General features: G+C 38.0%; 1 protein-coding gene across 1 annotated transcript in view; it reads right to left on the bottom strand.

Moving 5' to 3' along the window:
• Positions 1-22,191, bottom strand: part of LOC128664462 (follistatin-related protein 4-like) — a 1,075,469-nt gene that overhangs the window by 948,331 nt on the left and 104,947 nt on the right. The window lies entirely within an intron of this gene.

Here is a 22,191-nt window from a genome sequence, read left to right as displayed (position 1 = left end):
ATTTTAGTGCAGAACACTGTTATATTCCACACAGCCATCCTAAGTTACAACATGCCAGCTCCCTTTGTTTTATAGACACTAAAGCTTTACACTTATTTGTCAGTATTTAAAAAACTAAAGTAACTTTAAAAGAACTACATCTACATGTTATTCTCAGACTTATCTTTTCTTTGAATACATCATTTTATCGTGTATGTATTTAGTGTTTAATGTCACTTTAACTTGCTATATCATAAAATATCTTTACTTAAGTCCCAAACATTTAAACAGGCTAAATATTACAGAACCTCTGTTTTTCTTTTATAACTATTTGATACCCTTTAGAGAAAATAGAAGTACTGAGTTTAAAGATGAAAACATGAAACTGATTGTTAAAAGTGCATTTTTTTCTAAGGAGCAGAGTAATTGCTGCAGTTTTTACACAGATCAAAGTGAAAGCTACTTTATCAAAAAAAGATTCACAGCAGAGTCTGTCAAAATCTCACTACAGGTTTTAACGCATAAAGCCTGTAAAATTCCAACTAGAAAAAATGCCTTTTGCGACTTGTTATGCAAAATTAAATGAATGAAAATGATTTCAATATTTATTTGTATTACTTGTATTACTTAATTTTAGGCACACCAACAGGGCAAAATAAAGAACTGCATAAAATGTTTAAAGTTTACTAAGAAATTTGAGTGACACACAAAATATTTTGAAGGTAAATTTTGCAAATTTCTAAAGCTTTATGTGTTTAGCATGAGTGAAAAAACAAACAATATCCAGCCAACAGTCCCCAATATTGTATGCATATCGCTTTTGCAAAATGTTTTATAGTGTTGCCTCTGGTAGTATAGCAACTTCTGTAGAGCATCAAGAAATAAAGGATATTGACATGTAGGCTAGAGACATATCCTTTTTTTCCACAAGGAAGCCTACTGTATATATGAGGAAGCAAACAGTAATTAATATATTATAACCACACAATATACAATGAAATGAAAGACAACAGTTTTTGCAAACTCCAATCACCACCAGAAACCATGAGATCAAAAAATAAAAAAAATAAAAATAATTACCTACATGCGTCAGTGAAAGGAGATTTTATTAGCTTCATAACCTGTTGCATATATGTTTACAATGAGAAAGTTTTATGAGATAGTGAAGTGGAGCGCTGAACTCAACCCACGTAGCCAACCTCTTATACTACCTCCTTCCTGGGTAGTTTTGTTAAAGGACATTTATGTTAGAGTGCAGGTGGCGCTAGAAGTTAATCAAGCAATGGGTTAATAAACTGCTGTCTAAGCCTATTTCTCTCAGCCTCTAACTAAGGGCGTTCCTAAATAAAGTATAAGTCTGGCTAATAACTGTCTTGCAAACTAGAGGGTTCAGGAGAAATACATTTCTAAAACTAATTTCTAAAATATCATAACAAGTTTATTTAACAGTTTTCTTAGTTCAAAACATAAAAATTCATCACACACAATCATACATGTGGCCCATACTATTCAGTCAATTCACCTTTCGAACTCACAATGTCATAATATGTTCAGTTAAAACAGTAAAAAATAAAACATATATATAATCAGTTTGTATACACAAAAAATTATGGCAATAAAAGTATGGCAATAAAAGTGTAAGGCAATCTGGCTTAGAAAGTATATGCCCTTTTCAGTCTCTTATATTATAAATTTGCATACAAAGAGAGAAGCGCTCTACCAGGAACGAACAACAGCTCAGTGGTTTGTTCTATGGTGATTTACCACCCGGAAGCAGCCTCTTTTAGACCAGTGTGCTTTTCACAGAAGAAAACTTTCCTGAAGTATATCAGTCTGATCCCGCCAAGTAAGGTCAGTCCAGCCACGAAATACCAGGCAATTCTCCTCTGAACAAGGAACATGACAACCCCAGACGATCGTTTCGGCCTCCTATGGGCCTCGTCAGTGAGGTGCAGCCACATTCCTCTAAGCACACTGGGCAAGGAGTCCACGTCTGGTTTCCCCCATCACCCATAGGGAGACTTCCCCAGGGTCATAATAATTTGCATACAAAGAGAGAAGCGCTCTACCAGGAACGAACAACAGCTCAGTGGCTTGTTCTATGGCAATTTACCACCCGGAAGCAGCCTCTTTTAGACCAGTGTGCTTTTCACAGAAGAAAACTTTCCTGAAGTATATCAGTCTGATCCCGCCAAGTAAGGTCAGTCCAGCCCCGAAATACCAGGCAATTCTCCTCTGAACAAGGAACATGACAACCCCAGACGATCGTTTCGGCCTCCTTTGGGCCTCATCAGTGAGGTGCAGCCACATTCCTCTAAGCACACTGGGCAAGGAGTCCACGTCTGGTTTCCCCCATCACCCATAGGGAGACTTCCCCAGGGTCATAATAATTTGCATACAAAGAGAGAAGCGCTCTACCAGGAATGAACAACAGCTCAGTGGCTTGTTCTATGGCGATTTACCACCCGGAAGCAGCCTCTTTTAGACCAGTGTGCTTTTCACAGAAGAAAACTTTCCTGAAGTATATCAGTCTGATCCCGCCAAGTAAGGTCAGTCCAGCCCCGAAATACCAGGCAATTCTCCTCTGAACAAGGAACATGACAACCCCAGACGATCGTTTCGGCCTCCTATGGGCCTCGTCAGTGAGGTGCAGCCACATTCCTCTAAGCACACTGGGCAAGGAGTCCACGTCTGGTTTCCCCCATCACCCATAGGGAGACTTCCCCAGGGTCATAATAATTTGCATACAAAGAGAGAAGCGCTCTACCAGGAACGAACAACAGCTCAGTGGCTTGTTCTATGGCGATTTACCACCCGGAAGCAGCCTCTTTTAGACCAGTGTGCTTTTCACAGAAGAAAACTTTCCTGAAGTACATCAGTCTGATCCCGCCAAGTAAGGTCAGTCCAGCCCTGAAATACCAGGCAATTCTCCTCTGAACAAGGAACATGACAACCCCAGACGATCGTTTCGGCCTACTATGGGCCTCGTCAGTGAGGTGCAGCCACATTCCTCTAAGCACACTGGGCAAGGAGTCCCCGTCTGGTTTCCCCCATCACCCATAGGGAGACTTCCCCAGGGTCATAATAATTTGCATACAAAGAGAGAAGCGCTCTACCAGGAACGAACAACAGCTCAGTGGCTTGTTCTATGGCGATTTACCACCCGGAAGCAGCCTCTTTTAGACCAGTGTGCTTTTCACAGAAGAAAACTTTCCTGAAGTATATCAGTCTGATCCCGCCAAGTAAGGTCAGTCCAGCCCCGAAATACCAGGCAATTCTCCTCTGAACAAGGAACATGACAACCCCAGACGATCGTTTCGGCCTCCTATGGGCCTCGTCAGTGAGGTGCAGCCACATTCCTCTAAGCACACTGGGCAAGGAGTCCACGTCTGGTTTCCCCCATCACCCATAGGGAGACTTCCCCAGGGTCATAATAATTTGCATACAAAGAGAGAAGCGCTCTACCAGGAATGACCAACAGCTCAGTGGCTTGTTCTATGGCGATTTACCACCCGGAAGCAGCCTCTTTTAGACCAGTGTGCTTTTCACAGAAGAAAACTTTCCTGAAGTATATCAGTCTGATCCCGCCAAGTAAGGTCAGTCCAGCCCCGAAATACCAGGCAATTCTCCTCTGAACAAGGAACATGACAACCCCAGACAATCGTTTCGGCCTCCTATGGGCCTCGTCAGTGAGGTGCAGCCACATTCCTCTAAGCACACTGGGCAAGGAGTCCACGTCTGGTTTCCCCCATCACCCATAGGGAGACTTCCCCAGGGTCATAATAATTTGCATACAAAGAGAGAAGCGCTCTACCAGGAACGAACAACAGCTCAGTGGCTAGTTCTATGGCGATTTACCACCCGGAAGCAAGCCACTGAGCTGTTGTTCGTTCTGGTAGAGCGCTTCTCTCTTCGTATGCAAATTATTATGACCCTGGGGAAGTCTCCCTATGGGTGATGGGGGAAACCAGACGTGGACTCCTTGCCCAGTGTGTTTAGAGGAATGTGGCTGCACCTCACTGACGAGGCCCATAGTAGGCCGAAACGATCGTCTGGGGTTGTCATGTTCCTTGTTCAGAGGAGAATTGCCTGGTATTTCGGGGCTGGACTGACCTTACTTGGCAGGATCAGACTGATATACTTCAGGAAAGTTTTCTTCTTTGAAAAGCACACTGGTCTAAAAGAGACTGCTTCCGGGTGGTAAATCGCCATAGAACAAGACACTGAGCTGTTGTTCGTTCCTGGTAGAGCGCTTCTCTCTTCGTATGCAAATTATTATGACCCTGGGGAAGTCTCCCTATGGGTGATGGGGGAAACCAGATGTGGACTCCTTGCCCAGTGTGCTTAGAGGAATGTGGCTGCACCTCACTGACGAGGCCCATAGGAGGCCGAAACGATCGTCTGGGGTTGTCATGTTCCTTGTTCAGAGGAGAATTGCCTGGTATTTCGGGGCTGGACCGACCTTACTTGGCAGGATCAGACTGATATACTTCAGGAAAGTTTTCTTCTGTGAAAAGCACACTGGTCTAAAAGAGACTGCTTCCGGGTGGTAAATCGCCATAGAACAAGCCACTGAGCTGTTGTTCGTTCCTGGTAGAGCGCTTCTCTCTTCGTATGCAAATTATTATGACCCTGGGGAAGTCTCCCTATGGGTGATGGGGGAAACCAGACGTGGACTCCTTGCCCAGTGTGCTTAGAGGAATGTGGCTGCACCTCACTGACGAGGCCCATAGTAGGCCGAAACGATCGTCTGGGGTTGTCATGTTCCTTGTTCAGAGGAGAATTGCCTGGTATTTCGGGGCTGGACCGACCTTACTTGGCAGGATCAGACTGATATACTTCAGGAAAGTTTTCTTCTGTGAAAAGCACACTGGTCTAAAAGAGACTGCTTCCGGGTGGTAAATCGCCATAGAACAAGCCACTGAGCTGTTGTTCGTTCCTGGTAGAGCGCTTCTCTCTTCGTATGCAAATTCTTATATTATAAAGTTGATCTTTCCTCAATATATTTTGCTTAGTCCATAGATAGACTTATGTAGCAATCAGGATCAAGTGACAAATGTCTCAGGTTAATTAGGGCAAAGCCCGGTTGTTCAAGCCGCTCTTATAACTTGCAAACGTGACCAGTATTAGAAGTGATTCCGGAATAACTTTGAAAATTTTCGGCTTTCACTTTTCTTGTAAATGGATTCACAATTAGAGCAACAGTTGTAATGTTAAGAAATAAGTCTGTTTGGATTTAACCCCAACGGACTGCCGTGGTCCGGTATTGATGTAACTATGCAGGGGGGAACTGATAACAGCACAAACACTCTCACCTGCTTCTCTTCGTCTCGTATATCCACTCCTGTATAGGTATGCTGTTCAGATGTATGTCTCGGACCTAATTTGTAACTGTCTTCACTTGCGCAAGCCTTACCTCAGTTACCTCCGTATCCCAACTTACAGCATATAGCGAGTCCTCTGCTCTTTATGTACAATGTACGCAGAGTCGGTTAGCGCTGTGTGTCTTCTTTGTACCTTTCTACGCGTTTCACCCCTAAGGTGTGAGGCTTTTTCAAGACACATGTATGATTGTGTGTGATGAATTTTTATGTTTTAAACTAAGAAAACTGTTGAATAAACTTGTTATGATATTTTAGAAATTAGGCATATATGTTTACAATAATGGAACAGTTGCCAAAAAATATACATATTTATTTTTTTAAATGTAATCTTTGTGGTACCACTTGCATTTAAAGGGACACTGTAGTCAGAAATGATATGCAAATAAAATCGTAGTATAGTTTTAAAACTCTTATTTTCTAATGTACTTAATTTATTAAATATGTACCCTTTGGCCAATAATTTACTTAGAAATATTAATTGTTTCCCAACCTACTTGTATGTCAGCAGTTACGGATTACCAATCCGTGCTGACAACTGCAGTTGTAAGATGGCGGGTTTTCTGAACTAATGCGCATGCGCTAGTTACCGCAGCGTCACAGGAAATGTCACCATCTGCAGTAGAATAAGGCAAGTAGAATCTATCAGCAGCAGTCGAGTGAGCTGCGCACATCACGTAAATACATAGCTTACGATCGCTTCCAGAATCGCCCTAGAGTAAATGAGCAAACTATACTTAAAATGAAAACTACCAGGTACGCTCAGCACTTTTACGGCCCAGCGTACCTGGTTTTCAATCCGCCGCCCTGGATGCAGCGGATCCCATCCCCAATGGGAGTCTGACCATAGCGAAAGTTCAGGTTCGCTGCTGCCAGACATCCCTTTGATTCCTATGGGAAATGTCTACACCTAACACCCTAACATGTACCCCGAGTCTAAACACCCCTAATCTGCCCCCCCTACACCGCCGCAACTAAATAAATGTATTAGCCCCTAAACCGCCGCTCCCGGAGCCCGCCGCCACTATAATAAATATGTTAACCCCTATACTGCCGCTCCCGGAGCCCACCGCCACTATAATAAATATGTTAACCCCTATACCTCCGCTCCCGGAAGCCCACCGCAAGCTACATTATACATATTAACCCCTAATCTGCCCCCCCTACACCGTCACCACCTATAATAAATTTATTAACCCCTATCCTGCCCCCCCCTACACCACCGCCACTGTAATAAAATGATTAACCCCTAAACCTAAGTCTAACACTAACCCTAACACCCCCCTAACTTAAATATTAATTAAATACATCTAAATAAATGTAACTCTTATTAGCTAAATTAATCCTATTTAAAACTAAATACTTACCTTTAAAATAAATCCTAATATAGCTACAATATAAATAATAATTATATTGTAGCTATCTTAGAATTTATTTTTATTTTACAAGCAAATTTCAATTTATTTTAACTAGGTACAATAGCTATTAAATAGTTATTAACTATTTAATAGCTTACCTAGCTAAAATAAAGAGAAATTTACCTGTAAAATAAATCCTAAGTTACAATTACACCTAACACTACACTATCATTTAATAAATGAATCCTATTTAAAACTAAATACTTACCTGTAAAATAAACCCTAAGATAGCTACAATATAATTAATAATTACATTGTAGCTATTTTAGGATTTATATTTATTTTACAGGTAACTTTGTATTTATTTTAGCTAGTTAGAATAGTTATTAAATAGTTATTAACTATTTAATAACTACCTAGCTAAAAGAAATACAAAATTACCTGTAAAATAAATCCTAACCTAAGTTACAATTAAACCTAACACTACACTATCATTAAATTAAAATATATATGTGTGTATAAGTCAAGATGAAATCCATTTATCCAGAACAGAAGCACTGCACTCACCAGATTTTCATTGAAATAAAATGTCCTTTTATTACTACAATGGGGATGTTTTAACTTTGTATTAATAAAAATACATTTTATTTCAATGAAAATCCGATGAGTGCAGTGCTTCTGTACTGGATGAATGGATTTCAACTTGGCTATTTTCTACACAGCACCCCAGTACTACACACTCTGGATTGATGAGTGTATTCTTTTGGACATTGCTTTATATATACAGTATATATATATACTGAACATTGCTATTCACGGCGTAAGATTAAAAAAGCTATGATTCACGCAAGAAAAATTGATAGAGATGATCTCCTGTTCAAGAGGACTAAACAAACAAAGTCAGTAATACGATTAACCACGACTTATAATTGTCATTGGCAAACCATTAAGTCAGTTCTTAATAAGCATTGGCCAATCCTTTTAAGTGATGGCAACATTGCTGAAGAAGTTGGGACTTATCCCAGCCTTACAGCAAAAAGAGCAAAAAATCTCAAAGATAACCTGGTCTCGAGCCAATTTAAACCCACAGAAAAAGAAGGAAATTGGCTTAAGAAGCACATCCCTAATGGCAATTTTCCTTGTGGAAAGTGCGTGACCTGTGATTTTATGAAAAGGACCAAGACATTTTCTGGCAATAGTAAAAAATCTTTTCAGATTAATTACTTCTTCAATTGCAATACGGAGGGGGTTGTGTATCTCCTGGAATGTTCTTGCCCGGTGTTTTACGTGGGCAAAACGCAACGTATCTTTAAAGATCGTATAAAGGAACACAGGGATGATATAAAAGGTAAAATACAATCTAGCAGCATTGCGAGACATTATCAAGCTGTACATAACAGCAACCCAGGTTGTCTACGCTTTACAGGTATAGACAAAGGTATTGTGCATGGAAGAGGGGGGGACAAAGATAAATGTCTGCTCCAAAAAGAGTGTAAGTGGATATTTACTTTGAACACTCTTTCGCCAGTTGGTCTTAATGAAAAGTTGGATATGGCTAGTTTCATATAAAAAAGCCCCTTTCTATTATAATATTCATGTATATTAGAGTATTTGGATGTTATGAAAATGAATAGCTTTCTAACATCATTACTTGCTCCCTGAGTTTCTAATTTTAGTTTCAATTTTAATTAAAGACTACTTATTTCATTCTTTTGCTTATCTTTTGTTTTTCATTTTTTTTTTTTTTTTTTATTTGCAATTGTGAACGTCATTAACTAATTTGACTTATTATGTCTCATCAACTTTTTTGCTAGTTACTTCCTTCTTGTTTAGAATTAGTTAGGTTTGGTATGTATGTTACACATTGTTTAGCATCAAGATTAAGGTACATAATTGGTTAAAACTGGGAGGAGTCTTTGTGGATATATTCCTTCCCAGCAGGGCTAAGATCCATCCGCCCTGAGGAAGCCCCGTCTATCATTTGGCATTGTGGGTGAAACGATCAGGATCGTAGGCATTGGATCACAGACGCACATGTGACCAACAAGGAAGTAAGCACACAGTCCTACCATGCTGCAGTCTCAGCGTGCAGCATTCAACTGGCTCAGCAAACTGTTTCATGGGACTCAATTACAAGGCAGTATTTCAGGAGGCAACCGGTAACAAACAGCGAGCCTCAATTGTGGACACCTCCAGAATCAGATAAGTGCATGCTTATGGTTTAACATAGGAATATAGCTGCTTTCACTTGCAATATGGGGGGTTAGCCTGGACTGACTCCCACTGCTTATTTGGCTTGTTTGCTGTTTTCACACAACATCTTCAGCAATAAGAAGTACTATGCTTTACTAACATGCATGCAGCTTTGGCAGCACTTATCCCATTTTGCTAAAGTCTGGCTGAAGACAATACCGCTATATGTGGAACATCATCCTGGTGTGATTTGGTTGTTTTCTTCAGCAATACACTCTTGTGAGAATTTTATCTCAATATATGCAGGCATCTCTATGTAAACTGCTGTGTCTCTATGTAACTGCTGTACTGAGGCAATTCATTATGGAGGATGTATTACTATGTTCCACTATCTATCTTATTGCTAATAACCATTGCAATAGTTATTCTTCATACTTGCATGTAACTCACTATCTATCTTATTGCTAATAACCATTGCAATAGCTATTCCTCATACTTGTATGTAATTCTTTGTAATTGTTGCTATACTGCCATTATTGTTGTTCCTGAAATCTTTACAAAGCACCTATCACTGCTTAGATCCCTAAAAATGTACCTGTCCGGTAATTATCCCTTGTATTGACTTGGGTACCATGTACAGCTTGGGTGTAGCAGTGTACTAGGTGTCTTTGGATTGTATTTTTGCCAATATTATGATTATGATGTGCACATCTTCAGGGTTTTAATTGGAAACATGTACTATATTGTTTGTTCAACATACTTTACTTTGTGTTGCTAACATATACCCGAGGCCAGCGCACAACTGGCCTATTGCTATGTTTAGACAGTTAGGATTTACTTCTTTCTGTACTATTAATAAATTATTTTTTGTTCTCAGTGATTGTACTGGTCAGAGATTCATTCCATTTGTTTAATTTAGCTATACTTTTGAGCAATTTTTTTATAAAAAAAGAGTGCTTGATTCTCTATCTATACAGGGCCTTAAGAAATTTTTGATGGTCCTTGTTCTCCTCTTGTAGTTTGTTGAAGAATATATATATATATATATATATATATACTGTATGTATATATATATATATATATATATATACTGTATATATATATATATATATATATATATATATATATATATATACACACATACATACATTTACTGGCCACTTTATTAGGTACACCTGTTCAATTGCTTGGTAACACAAATTACTAATTACATGGCAGCAACTTAATGCATTTAGGCATCTAGACATGGTGAAGACGACTTGCTGAAGTTCAGAATGGGGAAGATTGGGGATTTAAGTGACTTAGAACGTGGCATGGTTCTTAGTGACAGACGGGCTAGTCTAAGTATTTCAAAAACTGCTAATCTACTGGGATTTTCATGCATAACCATCTCTAGGATTTACAGAGAATAGTTATTAAAAGAGAAAATATCTAGTGAGCAGCAGTTGTGTGGACAAAAATGTCTTGTTGATGTCAGAGGTGAATGGGCAGACTGGTTTGAGATGATAGAAAGTTAAAAGTAACTCAAATAATCGTTACAACCAAGAATACCATCTCTGAACACACAATACATCAAATCTTGGAGCATATAGGCTACAGCAGCAGAAGACCACACCAGGTGCAACTCCTGAATTAAGACAAAAGGGGGTCCAACCTGGTACTAGCAAGGTGTACCTAATAATGACGTCTGTCAGTGTGTGTATATATATATATATATATATATATATATATAAATCAAACATAATTTATGCATACCCGATAAATTATAAATTCATTACTTTCATGGCGGTGAGAGTCCATGATCCATTACATCTGGGAATTACCTTTCCTGACCACAAGGAGGATGCAAAGATTCCAAACCCTAAAAGCTCTGCCTGAAAAACTTTCCTCCCAAAGGCTGCCTCAAAAGAGGCAAAAACATCAAAATAATAGAATTTAGTAAAAGTAGGCAAAGAAGACCAAGTAACATAGTAGATGAGGTTGAAAAAAGACCGAAGTCCATCGAGTTTAACCTATTCAAAGCTAATATACTTACAAAAAAAAGTTCCAGTTGAGCTTAAACTAATCCCACTAACAGGTGACCCATTTAATACAAGCAATCATATCCATGAATTTTGTTTCTACCCAGAAATGTATCCAAACAATTTTTAAATGTATCTATGGTATTGGCATTTACTACCACCTTTGGTAAAAAGTAGCTGCTTTGCAAATTTTATATAAACATATGCCTCATTCTTGAAAGCCCAAGAAGTAGTCAAAGACCTGGTAGAATGGCACCTGTTTGAACTTGTTATCAGTATAAGAGACACCTGTCCACAACCTCAAACAGTCACACTCCAAACTCCACTATGGTGAAGACCAAAGAGCTGTCGAAGGACACCAGAAACAAAATTGTAGACTCGCACCAGGCTGGGAAGACTGAATCTGCAATAGGCAAGCAGCTTGGTGTGAAGAAATCAACTGTGGGAGCAATAATTAGAAAATGGAAGACATACAAGACCACTGATAATCTCCCTCGATCTGGGGCTCCACGCAAGATCTCACCCCTTGGGGTAAAAATGATCACAAGAACGGTGAGCAAACATCCCAGAACCACATGGGGGACCTAGTGAATGGCCTGCAGAGAGATGGGACCAACGTAACAAAGGCTACCATCAGTAACACACTACGCCGCCAGGGACTCAGATCCTGCAGTGCCAGACGTGTCCCCCTGCTTAAGCCAGTACATGCTAGAGAGCATTTGGATGATCCAGAAGTGGATTGGGAGAATGTCATATGGTCAGATGAAACCAAAGTAGAACTGTTTGGTAGAAACATAACTCGTCGCGTTTGGAGGAGAGAGAATGCAGAGTTGCAAACAAAGAACACCATACCTACTGTGAAGCATAGGGGTGGCAACATCATGCTTTGGGGATGTTTCTCTACAAAGGGAACAGGATGACTGATCCGTGTACATGAAAGAATGAACGGGGCCATGTATCCTGAGATTTTGAGTGCAAACCTCCTTCCATCAGCAAGGGCATTGAAGATGAAACGTGGCTGGGTCGTTCAGCATGACAATGATCCCAAACACACCACCTGGGCAACGAAGGAGTGGCTTTGTAAGAAGCATTTCAAGGTCCTGGAGTGGCCTAGCCAGTCTCCAGATCTCAACCCCATAGAAAACCTTTGGAGGGAGTTGAAAGTCTATGTTGCCCAGCGACAGCCTCAAAACATCACTGCTCTAGAGGAGATCTGCATGCAGGTATGGGACAACATACCAGCAACAGTGTGTGACAACCTTGTGAAGACTTACAGAAAATGTTTGACCTCTGTCATTGCCAACAAAGGATATATAAGTATTGAGATGAACTTTTGATAATGACCAAATACTTATTTTCCACCATAATTTGCAAATAAATTATTTCCAAATAAGACAATGTGATTGTCTGGATTTGTTTCCACATTTTGTCTCTCATAGTTGAGGTATACCTATGATGAAAATTACAGGCCTCTCTCATCTTCTTAAGTGGGAGAACTTGCACAATTGGTGGCTGACTAAATACTTTTTTGCCCCACTGTATATGTATATATATATATATATATATATATATATATATATATATATATATATTTTTTTTTTTTTTTTTAACCACAGGTACAAAGAGAATATTGTACTTTCACAAACTGAGATGCGATTTGTAATCTCATGGAAAAATACACATAAATGTTTTGTGTTTTTCTATATAAATTGGAATCACAAATGCATTATCATTTTATAAATACTAATTAGGTCACTGTAATTGTTTGCATCGTTATACCTTTTTATTTTGTTTGTGGAGCACTATTTCTCAAACACTAGTGAAGATGCTAATTATGCAGTTTTTTATCCAATTGTAGAATTTGTCTGGCATAAACTTGCATAGCATGCTACAAATCAACCTGGTCTAGCTACCTTATTTATGATACAACATATTGTCTAAAACAATGAACTGCACTAACAAAATTAATGCATACAAATTCTGGCATATTTGTAGTTGCTTTTGCCTGTACATTGTATTATTCATTCTGTTGGCGCTAAGCCAGTTGGCATGACTTAACTCAGCAATTTGTCTGACCTTTCTGCAAGCGAAGATACTGCATTGAAGATATCTCTTCATATGCACCATTTTTTACACAAGCTAAGCAGTATTTAACATTAATAATTTTTCTTAAATGCATTATTGCATTAATAAATATGTTAAAAATATATTAAGCAATAAAATGAATCCTCTAAAATCTGTTTACATGTATTTAAAATAAAACACAATGTATGAATTACAATGCACATCTTTACTTTCATCTTTATCATGGACTAATGCATCTTAGAGTTAGTTACCCAGAAACTCTCGGAAATATGTGATATAACATTTATCGGGACACTGTACTCTAATATTTTCCCCCTAATAATTGTTCACTTACTTCTTGTACCAGCCTACAGTGTAATAAATGTATTGGACATTGCTCCTTTCATTTTTTTTATTTGAAATTTCTGCTTTTGTTTATTGAACCTGCCAACCATTGGTCTCAAGAAGATGCCTATTGAAAGGAGTCTGCAAAACGAGCAGCTCTCTTTTATCATATCTCAATCTCTCTATACACAAAGGCAATACTTGGGTATTTTAATGTTCATTTTAGGTCATGGTTTTAATGAGCAATACTAGGAATTTAAATTGCAAAAATAAACTCTAAGGAGCAATTTCTGAAACATTTAATATTCTGCAGCTGGTATAACATCTTATTTAGAATATAATAAGGGAGAAAACACAATGCATTGTCAAATTACAAAATGATCCTTGTATGTTGTAATTATTGGAGAAAAGCAGTGAGATTTATTTCCATACATATTTGGTTTCAGTAAAAGGAAGCCACCCTAACTCTTTCAGCAAAATGCTTCTGAATAAAGTTACTACTGGATGGAGCCTGTTTCTAACTAAATACAATGTGATATTGACATAAACTATAAAAAATACGTACTCTATAATGCAGGTACTTGCTAAGATGTATGTTTTGACCATTGTACATATTTCTTCTTACTTTCCTGCCACCTTGGGTTGAATAAGCTGATTTTTCTCATAGATGTTTTGAGTGCTATATTTTATAATTGAGTGCTAAGGTGAGACTCTTTTCTCTTTTCTTATGGTATATATTTCATAGCTACAATGACACCTTTAGTAAATGCAAGCTGTGTACTTTGTCAGTTATAATAGTAGTATCTTTTCTTTTGATTGTGGTGTGATACAACTTTGGCTTCGACTATAAACTGTCATCTCTAAGACTGTGACCTACTGAAATCTAATGGAAAATCCATTCTTATGATAGCCTGTTTCTAATTAATAAGTGACCCTATGATGTAAGGAAATATACATAATTTGTATAGACTATTATGACTACAACATCAAATTATTCAAGTTCTTTTTTAATATTAATGTTATATTGTATTATTTATAAAGCATATATTTTTCTAATTAGAAAGTAATTTCCTGTAAAGTTGCATCTTGAAATATAATTTATTTTCATTAATAATAATAATAATAATATTAATAATAATAATAATATCACTATTTAAATGTTTTTTTTATATAATTTAAAATGAGTTACAAATCTGGGGTTACATTAGGGTACAACTCTATTTAGCATCTAATTGGCCTCAACTGAGGGACTAGACTAATCTGCATTTTACAAACTAATAAAATCATAATTGTAGGTAATTTAAAAAAGGAATCCATTTTCATCTTTGAAATATAGCTTTATATATGATATCTGCTAATTATATATAATACATTTTCCCTTAAAGGGACAGTCTACTCCAGAATTGTCATTATTTAAAAAGATAGATAATCCCTTTAATACCTGTTCCCCAGTTTTTCATAACCAACACTGTCATATTAATCCACTTTTTACCTCTGTGATTACCTTGTTTCTAAGCCACTGTAGACTCCCCCCTTATCTCAGTTCTTTTAGCCAATCAGTGCTAACACTTATAAATAACTCCACTGGAGTGAAAACAATGTTATCTATGGACCACTGGTGGTTTACAAGAAAATGTTGGTGGTTCTTGACACCATCAAGCAGGAATTAATCTCCTACAGTGCCTGGCTGGACATCAGTGAAAACCGACGGAGAAGTTCAATTTCAATATCCCTACGCACGCTGCGTAGTACTGCACAGCTAGATTGTATTTTTAACTCCTCCCACCCGGCGTGCTGCTCAGAGAAAGATGCTTCCATTCTAAAGCCAGCCGAGGTTGGTATAGTCTTGGCTTGTAATAGTGGAATTAAAGTATATAAAAAAAGAAAATCTTAAAAAAAAAAATTCTCTCTTCTATTTCATTTATTTTCTTCCCTTTACCTGTCTCTTTGTAGTAGTTTTCCTAATTCCTTTAGATGGACTTTACACCACTGTTTGTCTTTCTCCCCTCTATCTTCTTTTTTTTTTTTTTAAATATTAATAATTCTTCATTCTAATTATTTTCCTGTGCCCAAAGCCATTCCACCTGAATTCCCGTAATTGCCATCCAGCAGATCAGCCATATCCCACCAGTATTATAGTAATTGCCAGTAACATCAGTCGTGGTTAGCTCACATCCATATTGAGAGCTTTCTGATATAAATTTAATTTATGACTCTAATGTCTGTCCATGATCATAAGTAGTTTTGAATAATTCCTAACTGGGGAAGTAACTTGGAAGTCTTCTGGTCCTTTTAAACATAACTATTTTTTTCCCAACTTTCTGCCTCTCTGTTTCCAGCTCAAAAGTTGCCACTCACCCTTCATCTGTCATTTGGAAGTATTCTCTCAGTTAGTTAATTCCAAAAAATAATTCATAAAAATGTGTAAATATATACATAATGTAAACTTAGCAATGGTTATACTAGTTATGTACAGTATGTGTATGTATATATGTGTGTATATATATATATATATGTATGTGTGTATGTATATATATATATATATATATATATATACACACACATATATATACACACACATAGAGGTTTGTACCTTTATAAAAAAAATCATGTTAGTTGTTCATGGGATTCAAAATGGTGAGTTTAGTGGTCCCTGAGGTCCAAAAGGTTTGCAACCCCTGATCTATATGACACACATGAACTAACAGTGTCTAACTGTGTAAAACTGTCAAAATGCACTGAGATAAGAGGCGGTTCAACTGCTGAGAAATTAGCATATAAGCCTACCTAGGTTTAGCTTTCCTCAAAGAATACCAAGAGAGCAAAGCAAATTTGATGATAAAAGAAAATTGGAAAGTTGTTTAAAATCGCATGTCCTATCTGAGTCATGACTAGACTGTCCCTTTAAATTTCTCAGCTTCTCTAGTGCTGCTTATCGCGAAAATAAAATGAGTTAATATGGCACATATGTTTGTGTTGTAACATAATACATAACAACTAATGAATTCTAATTGCCTAATATAGCCTAAAAAAGCCTAATATCTTAGGTTACTGTTGTCTATGAATGCATTTAGACCATCAGGATATTTTTGTGACCCCCTTAGACCATATCTTCCCTCTGTCCCTTATCTTCCTTTCATATATTTTTTTTTGTGATGTTTTGATATGTGATCACCATACAATTCATATGCACTATACACTCAATTATATTTAGCTAATGATATAACAAAAAAAGAACTCAGGATGCCAATCCACTTATATAGCTTCTGGAAAAACTCAGGAGGTCACTCTTGGACCTCATAAATTTAGAAAATAAATGCCATAGCAGAAGGTGCCCTGATGTGAGGAGACCACTCATGGATTGGCTGGCAATTTATATTTGCAAAACAATGACTTTTAGTTTGGAAGATGATCTGGCTACCTTTTGCACAGCATATCCCAAAGTTTAAGTCAAGAATATAAGTGAACAGTGTAAGCGACAATGTGGATAGGTACCCATTCACTTAGTATAAGTCCATAACCATTTCAGCTGGCTCCTACTTTAATGTCCACAAAAACATTGCACTCACCTCCAGAAAAGGGAAAAATTAGACAATCACTTGGGAGATATCGCTACAGTTTACAAATCTTCCAAATATGTAGACTAAAGCTTTCCAACTATGAAGGGCTCCCTCAAAAGCAGAGGTTATAGGTTTCCATCTTTGTACTCTCTGTGGTAGCTCCCATCCCACCTACGTTTTAACACCCAGCTGTGAAGAAGAAAATGTTTCAAACTCCTTAATATGTGTGTTCTGCTGATTTAGGGATTTACTAGGCTGGCTTAAAGGGATAGGATACACCAATTTTTATATAACTGCATGTAATAGACACTACTATAAAGAATAATATGCACAGATACTGATATAAAAATCCAGTATAAAATCATTTAAAAAATTACTTAGAAGCTCCCTGTTTAGCTCTGCTGAAAAGGTGAGCTAGAACACTCACTACAAGTGGGTGTATAGCAAAAGAAAACAGACACTCCCCCCTTCCCTTTCCTCTGCATATGAAAAAAAAAACTATTTACACAGGAGCAAGCTAGAGTAGGTATACATCAGTATACTTTAAAACGTTGGGGCTTGGTTAGGAGTCTGAAAATCAGTGCAAATACTATTTAAAAATAAGCAAAACTATAAAAAACATGGATCATCTACAAAACATGTATGCAACACAAAATCTAGTGTATAATGTCCCTTTAAGCTTAGAGGGGGCAATGTAATGTGAGGCATGCAATTGTGTATCGTTCAGCCCTATGGGGATGCCAGTTTCTGCTTCGTCCCTATTCGGGTACTCTGAACTACTCTTGAGCACAGTGGGGACCTGGGTACAATCCCTCTTACAGACAAGCCCAGGCGATTCCTTCATAACATCCCCTGCAGGAATCACTGTTACCAAGTCACCCATTAAAAGTTGCGGATGTTCTACCATCAGATCTGAACAACATCTAAAGATGGTGATTGGGCCGTGCTGGTGCTCCAAAGAAGAGCCATCATTGCACCCAAAGAGATCAGGACCTGCGGAGGAGATACCAGTAGGGATTTTCATTTCAGAGGTTTAAAAAACACGTAGCAAAATTTCCTCAGAAGCTGGTTGATAATTGTCTAGGAGAGTGGCAAGGCTAGTTATCAAACATGCCATGTTATACTTGGGTCATGTCAGGAGTCAGATGCAGATTGTAGTAGTGGTATAGAGTGGATGCTTAAATAAAAGTAGGAAGCAATGTATATTTTGTGGTGTCTCACTGCACACTAACCTAGTCACCTGTGGGGGATTGTGGTGCAGCCCAGACTCTGAGATCCATCGATCAAATCAACAGCCTTGTAACTTCACTGAAGAGCATAAGCAAGGAATACAAACTTTAATTTTGCTCCCATACACTTCAATATTATGTTAGGTCCAACTCCTTTAGGGTTCACTGACTTTAAATACTCAACTTACAGAAAAGACAAGAAAATAACCCTTAAAATCCAAAATGAAGCCAGGAGCTCCTCCAAAACAAACCTTGCCGCTTCATTGGTTGGCCCCACCCCTCATATTTATATATTTTTTTAACCCTTTAGAGTATGGGAATGTACTGATTAATTGAAGTAATGTGGAGTGAGTGCTCTGGTGTGCTGAGAAGCCAGGAGATGGAGTTCATGAAGTTAAAATTAGACATTAGGAGTCAGATCTTTTTCTTTTAGCAAAAGGATAACCTAAATTACTCATTTATATCCCTTAAACTCATTTATAACTTAGAATAATTATTTCCTTTCTGATTCTTACTACTGATAAAGCTTGGAGCAAACAAAAAACTTCTAATAAACTATATACTTGATTCTCCTCATGACACATCTGTAAATGTAGTACTGCTAAATGAGCAATTTGCAAACTTTGTTTCCATAACATCATACTAACTTTCTCTCTCTTTTTTGGGGGGTAAACACCACAAACATTTCTCAAAAAACGAAAAAAAAAAAAAAAAAACACAATCATTCCCTAATAAAGGTTTATTAATTTTCTAATCAATTAATTTATTTGCAATATTCATAACATTATGGGTTTGGAGGGGGGTTTCTATTAGAAACCACCCCGAATAGTCAATAAAATACTTTTCAAATGCATTATCTGACTTACTGTAAAGCATTTTGCTTATTTTCAAAAAAACTATAATGAACTTTAGCTTGCACAAATACTTTAATGTGTCAGATGACGTATATGCACCGCTAGCACATACATTCCTGGCATGTTCCTATAAGTTTTTTTTAAGAAGTATGAATAAAATCTTTATAAAATATTATTTTACTCTACAGTGGTATAGATTTTCACATTTCTAATGAGAACTGATCTTCGCTAAGGACATTATTATTTACATAAGTGTACCTCACCAAATGATCTCTGGATTAACTTCATTGCCCAGCATAAAGGTGGGGTGCTGTAGGGACAACAGCAGATTTTTTGGAGCTAAGATACTACTTATTTTTGTTTCACACTGACAATATTCTGACAATATTCTTTATTTATATGGCAAAGTAAATTGATACTGACTTGGACACCATCTTTATATCAAGCAAATCTATTTTTAGCTGAATATTGGGCCAGAAGTAAAGTGCTATACATGCTACATTTTTTTTAAATTAAAAACTACAATGCCCTCTATTTTGAGGGCATTTGGGCATGTATAGAAAATCAACCAGAAATCTAATCTCTATATTTATTTTCGGAGCACTAATTACTACCACGAGCTTGCCATAACAATAACCAGCCTATTGTAATGGTTGCTTGATTATTGTGCTTCAGCAAATGGGCAAATTTGCCCATTTGCGGGAGCGCAATAATAAAGCGCTCCACTTGTAATCTAGCCCATTATGTTTTAATCATTGAATTTAATATTATGAAATGCTAAATATAAATTGTAAGATTGCATTTAAATACCATACTTGAATTTCATAAAAGTAATTATTGCAATGTCATTTTAATTCAAAACTGTCAGAATTGGACTACAATTTAATACTTGATTGTAGCTTGTTATAGTTATTTTTCCAAGGCTCAAATATTGCAAGTTGGTAGATGAAGAACATACAACTTAAAATAGCTGACTTCAGGCATAAAGGTGGATAGATTTGACAAGTCATTCACAAAAATGACATTTTGTGAATAGCCAACTTGAAATACCTGTGTTAGCAAGTCAGCTGCTTTTCTAACAAAACTAACTTGAATCAGCTTGAGCTAAGGGAGTTGGTTGTAACAACTGACTTGTATTTAGATGATAGATTAGCTAACTGTTTGTAAAATTGGTATCAAGCTGGGGAAAGATTGGAGTTTTGTGAATAGATCGCTCTATTTAAAAACTCAATAACAGAATATGAAATTGTAATCAAAACACATTACATATAAAGTATTTAAATGTATAGCTGAGTTTGTTAGGTTTATAGTTAAAGCTAACTTAAAATTATTCTGCATATTTGTTATTCCATCTGCATAAATTCAGTAGTATAACTGATCAACAAATATTACCATAACACAATTAAAATGTGACATAAAGTTCAAGTGTGACCATGATAAACCTAATGTGAAAGAAAATTTCTCAGTAAAAAGAACATCAAGACAAAGTCAAACAGCGTACAAATTTATGACATTCACACTGAATAACTGGCAAAAAAATGTAATGTTTTAAAGGACATTTATAAGGTGTGCATATGTAAGCACATCTCGCTATCTCTGGTGATTTCAACAAAAATGAATTACGGTTGTCTAGTTTTATGGACCTAAATGTGGTTCCAAAGGGTAAATTAAAATTCATAGGACTATGAAAAAGTTGCCTCTTTGCTCTAATTGTTCCCGTAAGAGTGGCTGTTTGATAGCACAGAATAGGTTATCTTCACTTATTGTCCTTGTGTGAACATTTGCGTTTTAAAATAAACACGTTTCTTTTCAAAAGCACAAAAAAACTAAAATCTAAGCAAATTTTATATACTTTGATGCATATTTAACATATTTTAATATTTTTAAGCAACACCTTTTTTTTCTGATGGTACTTGTGATTTATTTAAAGCAACTACAGTATGTATTAGGGATTTAAACTTCAATTTAATTGATATTACAATGCTTTATATAGAAAAAAAAAACAGTTTTATAACTATAAACAACAAGATTTTAGGCAGCACTTCCTCATATGCAAAAATGTACCTTACATATGGAATACATTTCCTGTTTGCATCAAGACCCAGTGAGTGCATCCATGATCACTGATTCTTTTATATATATACTAGTCCTAAAGCCTGTTCACACGGGCCATTTTTTGCAGTACAGCGGTCCTACCCCTTGCGCTCTCTCCCTCCCCCTCTCTTTTGCTCTCTCTTTCTCCCCCCTCTCTCTCCCCCTCTCTATCTACCCCCCTCCCCCTCTCCCCCCCTCTCTCCCCCCCTCTCCCCCCTCTCTCTCCCTCCCCCTCTCTCTCTCCCCTCCTCTCCCCCCTCTCTCTCCCTCCCTCTCTCCCCCCTCTCTCCCCCCCTCCTCTCCCCCCCTCCTCTCCCCCCCTCTCTCCCCCCCTCTCTCTCCCCCCCTCTTCTTTTGCTCTCTCTCCTCCCCTCTCTTTTCCTCTCTTTTTCTCCCCCCCTCTCTCTCTCCCCCCTCTCCCCAATCTCTCTACCCCTCCCCTCTCTCTCCCTCTCCCCCCTTCCCTCTCCCCCCTTCTCTCTCCCCCCTCCTCTCTCTTCCCCCTCTCTCTCTCTCTCTCTCTCTCCCCTATCTCTCTCTCTCCTCTCTCTCCCCTATCTCTCCCCCTCCTCTCCCCTATCTCTCTCTCTCTCTCCTATCTCTCTCTCTCTCTCCTCTCTTTCATCTTTCTCTCTCTCCCCTATCTTTCTCTCTCCTCTTTCTCTCTCTCCCCTATCTCTCTCTCTCTCTCTCTCCTCTTTCTCTCTCTCCCCTATCTCTCTCTCTCTCTCTCCCCCCTCTCTCTCTCTCTCCCCCCCTCTCTCTCTCCCCCTTTCTCCCCTCTCTTTCCCCTCTCTCTCTATCTCTCTCTCATCTCTCTCTCATCTCTCCCTCTCTCTCCCCCCTCTCTCTCTCTCTCTCTCTCTCTCTCTCTCTCTCTCCCCTCTGTCTCTCTCTCTCTCCTCTCTCTCTCTCTCTCTCTCTCTCATCTCTCTCCCCTCTATCTCCCCTCTCTCTCCCCTCTCTCTCCAATCTCTCTCCCATCTCTCCCTCTCTCTCTCCCCCTCTCTCTCTCTCTCACTCTCTCTCTCTCCCCTCTCTCTCCCATCTCTCTCCCATCTCTCTCCCATCTCTCCCTCTCCCCCTCTCTCTCCCCCCCCCCTCTCTCCCCTC

This window comes from Bombina bombina, chromosome 6 (genome assembly GCF_027579735.1).
Source record: "Bombina bombina isolate aBomBom1 chromosome 6, aBomBom1.pri, whole genome shotgun sequence".
NCBI classification, from domain to species: Eukaryota; Metazoa; Chordata; class Amphibia; order Anura; family Bombinatoridae; genus Bombina; species Bombina bombina.
This window is presented reverse-complemented; position numbering and strand designations above follow the sequence as displayed.